Source organism: Vombatus ursinus, unplaced genomic scaffold, assembly GCF_900497805.2.
Source record: "Vombatus ursinus unplaced genomic scaffold, bare-nosed wombat genome assembly UNPS02004691.1, whole genome shotgun sequence".
Classification (NCBI taxonomy): Eukaryota; Metazoa; Chordata; class Mammalia; order Diprotodontia; family Vombatidae; genus Vombatus; species Vombatus ursinus.
This window is the reverse complement of record NW_020944469.1, coordinates 3,319,633-3,325,426: the sequence shown is the minus strand read 5'-3', so window position 1 is coordinate 3,325,426 and position 5,794 is coordinate 3,319,633. Positions and strand designations below refer to the sequence as shown.

The window sequence follows — 5,794 nt, the reverse complement described above, 5'->3', positions numbered from 1 at the left end:
TTTAGGCAATTGGGTTTAAGTGACTTGCCCAGGGTCACACAGCTGGTAAATGTCAAGTGTTTGGTCTGAGGCTGGATTTGAACTCAGGTCCTCCTGACTTCAGGGCCGGTGCTCCATCCACTATGCCACCTAGCTGCCCCTTCTTTCAAGCATTCTTAACAAAAAGACCATAGCTGAATAGAAAATTTGACTTTCAAATACAAGACTCAAGTGAAACATGAAGAGGTAAACAGGAAAGAGAAATCATAAGAGACTTATTAAGGTTGAATTGTTTACATTCCTGCATGGAAAGATGATATTTGTAACTCATGAGACCTTTGTCAGTATTAGGGTAGTTGGAGGGTAAAAATTATATGTATGTATATAGATAGATAGATGGATGGATAGATAGATAGAGGGCACAGGGTGAGTTGAAGAGGAAGGGGTGATATATGGAGAATAAAATTAAAGGGTGAGAGAGGATTATACTGGGAGAAGGAGAAAGGGGGAGGTAGAATGGAGTAAAATATTTCACATGAAACAGACAAGAAAAGGCTTTTACAGTGGAGGGGAAAAGGGGGAAGGTGAGAGGGAATGAGTGAATCTTATTCTCATCGGATTTGACTTAAGGCGGGAATAACATACATACTCAATTGGGTATGGAAATCTATCTTACCCTACAGGAAAATAGGGGGTAAGAGGACAAGAGAGCAGAGAGATGATAGAGGGGAGGGCAGATTGAGGGAGGGGGTAATCAGAAGCAAACATTTCTGAGGAGGGACAGGGTCAAAAGAGAGAGTAGAATAAATGGGGGGGGTGGGGTAGGATGAAGGGAAATATACTTAGTTTTTCACAACATGACTACTATGGAAGTGTTTTGCAAGACTACACATATATAACCTGTATCAAGTTACTTGCCTTTTCAATGAAGGTGGGTGGGGTGGGAGGAAGGAAGAAAATTTGGAATCCAAAGTTTTAAAAACATATGTTAAAAAAATTGTTTTCACATGCAACTGGGAAATGAGGAATATAGGAAATGGGGTATAGAAATCTATCCTTCCCTACAGAAAAATAGAAGGGGAAGGAGATAAGAGAAGGGGCAGTGAGATAGAAGGGAGGGCAGATTAGGGGAAGGGATATACAGAATGCATGCCATCTTGGGGTAGGGGGAGGGATGAGATGGGGAGAAAATTTAGCACTCAAAATCTTGTAGAAGTGAATATTGAAAACTAAAAATAAATAAAATAAAAAATGCTGGAGAAATCTTCAAAAAAAAAGAAGGAAAGGAAATTGGGAAAGAATTTTTACAACCAGTCTCTCTGATAAGGGCCTCATTTCTAAAATATATAGAGAATTAAGTAAAATTTATAAGAATACAAGTCATTCCTCAATTGATAAATCGTCAAAGAATATGAACAGGCAGTTCTCAGAGGAAGAAATTAAAGCCATCTATAGTCATATGAAAAAATGCTCTAAATCACTATTGATTAGAGAAATGCAAATCAAAACAACTTTGAGGTACCACATCACACTTATCAGATTGGCCAACATGACAAAACAGGAAAATGATAAATGTTGGAGAAGATGTGGGAAAATTGGAACACTAATGCATTGTTGGTGGAGTTGTGAAATGATCCAACCATTTTGGAGAGCAATTTGGAACTGTGCCCAAAGGGCTATAAAAATATACATACCCTTTGACCCAGCAATAGCATTTCTAGGGCTATATCCCAAAGAGATCATACAAACGGGAAAAGGACCCACATATACAAAAATATTTTTAGCAGCTCTTTTTGTGGTAGTAAAGAATTGGAACTTGAGAGGATACCCATCAACTGGGAAATGGCTGAGCAAGTTGTGGTATATGAATGTAATGGAATACTATTGTGCTATAAGAAATGATGAACAGGCTGACTTCAGAAAAACCTGGAAAAGCTTGTATGATCTGATGCTGAGTGAAGTGAGCAGAACCAGGAGAACATTATACACAGTAACAGCCACATTGTGCGATGACTAATATTGATAAGCTTAACCCTTCCCAGCAATACAAGGATCTAAGACATCTCCAAAGGCCTCGTGATGGAAAATGCCATCCACAAAGAAGAAAGAACTATGGAGTTTGAATGCAGATTGAAGCATACTATTTGCTATTTTTTTCTTCTGTTGTGTTTTGTTTCCTCCTTCTGGTGGTTCCTCCTATTGGTTCTAATTCTTACTTACAACATCACTAATGTGAAAATATGTTTAATAAGAATGTATATGTATAGCCTATATCAGATTGCTTGCTGTCTTGGAGAGGAAGGTAGAGAGGGAGGGGGAGAAAAATTTAAAACTCAGAAGTGTATGGAAGCGATTGTTGTTAATTAAAAATAAATTAATTTAAAAAATAAATAAGATCCACATTCACCCCAAAAGTTGAGTTTCTCTTTCCACACAGGAAAAGCCAAGTGAATGAATAATGTCTATTGTTTTTTTTTTTGTTGTTGTTTTTTGGGGTTTTTTTTTGGTTTTTTTTTTGTTTTTTTTTGTTTTTAGACAAAACTCTTTATTTTACACATCCCTTAGCAGTCCTTCCACGACCAGCAGACTAGGGGCCTCCACTGGTCAGTCTCACCGCAGCCTCTGGGCCTCACGCTCCGACTCCAGCAGGGTGAACATGTCTCCCTCCCGCACGGGGCCTTTCACATTGTGATTGATGGACCGGCTTGTGTCATCCATGAATTCCACGCGCACCTCGGTGCACTGGCCCTGAGAACCGGTCCTGCCCAGCACCTTGGTGACCCAAGCCAGCTTGATGGGCTGCACGCGGCCGGTGTCCATGATGGTGGCGGCAACAGAAGATGGGAGAGACAAGAGAGCGATAATGTCTATTGTTCAAAGTATGATGCACAGTTGGGTGGACAGCCCATAGAGCTTGCCCATCAGTACATATATCTTGGATGGATACTACAGAAAAATGATGAACTGGGTCCAGAATTTAATAAGAGGAAGAGCATGGGTAAGATCACCTTTTGGGAAATTTTGTAATGTAATATAATGCAGCATGTTATTGATGAAGAACTGGAGCAGGTGTAGGAGAAGCTGCAGAAAACAGAGGTGGAGTCACTCATGTCTTGAGAGTGAGCAATCACAGATGGAGAGACCGTGTACTCCATTTGAGCTCATGTAATGTTAGGAAGAAGGATCCAAACATGTCAGGTAAGCCTCCTAGAGAGAATTTATGGGAGAAAATGGATAAGAGTCACACGGGATAAGAGGACATGGATGGCTTGTGATCTGCACCAGATCCAGCCAACATCAAGATGTCTTTAGAATTCCATCGCTGAGTACTTCCTGTCCTTCCTGGACCTACTTCCCCTGTAGTATTTGACCCCATGGGATCTTTCACTGAACCAAATCCTGTCTCTGAATGAAATCTGATTGAAATCGCTTTTTCTCATTCTCGCTTATTCATATTCTCTCTCTCTCTCTCTTTCTCTCTCTCTCTCTTACACACACACACACACACACATACATACATACATACATATACTCCCATACACTCCTCCCTATTCTTTCCATCTCTCTCCCTCTCCTCACACTCTTGCTTTTCTGGAATAAATTCTTTTTCTCAACAGAGAAACCTTCTGCACACACAGGGCTGGTACCTTCTATAACATCTCTACCACAAGCTTTGAGAGTATGATGCTCCTTAAACTATTTCCTGTGAACCCATGTTCCTCTTTTCAACCTGGGCTTCCCTAAACTCTAACATGGATGTGCTTCATAGGGACACCAAGCACATTAACCATACTTCAAATATAAACCTCACTGTTACTTTCTTTTCTTTGTGAAAGTGTTTTCACTTTTAGGAATCCTTTTTAAATACAAGTTTTTGAGAGAGGCCACGCCTCAACTATTAGTCAGCATGATAGCAGAATTTCCATGACAGCCATCTGAGTGAAAAGGTGGGACATAGAGCCAGTGCCCTTAAGAGGGAGAGAAACCAGGAGGAAGAGGCAATGTCAGGTGGTAGAAAGAGCCCTGAACCTGGACTCAGGAGATAACCTGAGCTCTATTCCTGCCTCTGACACTTACTAGCTATGTGACTATGGGCAGTCTCTGAATCTCAGCTTTTCATCTATAAAATGGAAATAATACCACCTCTAGTATCTACCTCACAGAGTGGTTGTGAGGATCAAATATAAGTAAAACACTTTGGAAATTTTAAATGATCAGCTACTAAAATGTCAGCTACTATTATTAGAGAAGAAAGGGGCACTCTTAGGAGATGCAGGAGGGCACCTCTTTCGCAAATTTTCTGACAGCCTTGAGTGGATGAATCACCATGACCAAAATAGCCTCCTCCTTATCGCTGGTTCTCTCTCTGAGATGGGGAACTTAGTTCAATGATCTCCTTGATGCCCTTCATTTCTGGCTTGGCATCATGTTCTCCCGGTCAACACTGAGTGAAACTTATAAATCGGCTGGGTTTGTCTCTAGTGCCTCTGTCAACATTTGACCCTTTCAGCCCTCTGTCTCCCCTCAGGTGCCTAGTGACTTTAAGCTGTCCACTGGCTGCCAGTCTCCCCACATCAAGGTTTGCTCCCTTCCTTTTGCAGTCCGTTCTCCCCTGGACTATTCATGTAGGTGATGCCCCTTCCAACATGCTGGTCTCACAAGTCATTGCCCTCCATCTACACTCCAATTTAGTGACCCACCAGCGCTGCCTCATCTGAAATCCCATCACTTAGAATGCCTCTAAAACCTTCCTCATAATTGCTCATTCTTCCACTTTTTACTCTTTTAGTCCATTTTTCCATCTTTTATTAATAAATTTGGTTTTGACAGAGCTAACAAACCGACATAAAAACACAAGTACCAACATAATACTTTTTCCCTAGACACTTATGCAAAATAGCACAAATTACATGTCTATAATTTACCAGTTGTTAAAGAAGAAGGGCATGTACTTTTAGGTGTAATAAGTTAGTACCAGTGTTGTCCGTTGTGTTGGACCTGAGTTTTGTGGCTAATTTCTGTTGTCTTCGTTTGTCTCGTTGAAGTTAATATTTTTTCACTCTGCCTCACTTCATCGAGCTTATCCTATGTTTCTCTGAATTCTTTGTATTCATTATTCCTCATGGTACTATATTTCACAATATTTATATGTGACAGTTTGTTCACCTATTATGCCCTCATCATTGGCATATGATTTTTTTCTCTTTGCTCTTAGCACAACCAGTGCTACTATGATTTTTTTTGGTACAGATGGGTCGTTTCTTCCTGTCAATAACATCCTTGAGGTAGAGACCTAGTATTGAGGTTTGCTAGATCAAAGGGTGAATGATTCTGTGATTTATAAGGTATAATCCCATGTTGCTTTCCCAAATGGTCAGACCAATTCGCAGCTCCACTAGCAGTAAATTAGAGTAACTTTTCCTATAGTCGCTGCAACATTGAATTTTTCCCACCTTCCTCACTCCCTCACACCTACTGAACTTGCTTTTGACTCTCATCATCACATCCACTACCTTAATCTTTCTGTTTTCTCCCAGGCCATCAATCTTGTTCTGTCATTTCTTGCTTCTGGGTTCAACCTGGACCCCATGGTGAGCCATTTCAACAGTGCTCCCACTGGCACCCTAGAATTACTCACATCCTTGACCTTTCAATCTAATCACACTACTAATCCCCAAACTTAGGTGACCTCCCTTTCCATCCATCTTCACTGTTCTTATTCTCTTGCTTCTATGCATTTTTGGAAAAAGTCACAAAACCGTGTTGATTGAAGTCACTATAAATTCACATTATTTAAACTCACCTAGACGCTCAT

At 40.5% G+C, this 5,794-nt stretch overlaps 1 pseudogene; it reads right to left on the bottom strand.

The window, feature by feature from the left end:
* Positions 1 to 2,528: 2,528 nt before the first annotated feature.
* Positions 2,529 to 2,817, bottom strand: LOC114025855 (annotated as a pseudogene).
* Positions 2,818 to 5,794: the final 2,977 nt, after the last annotated feature.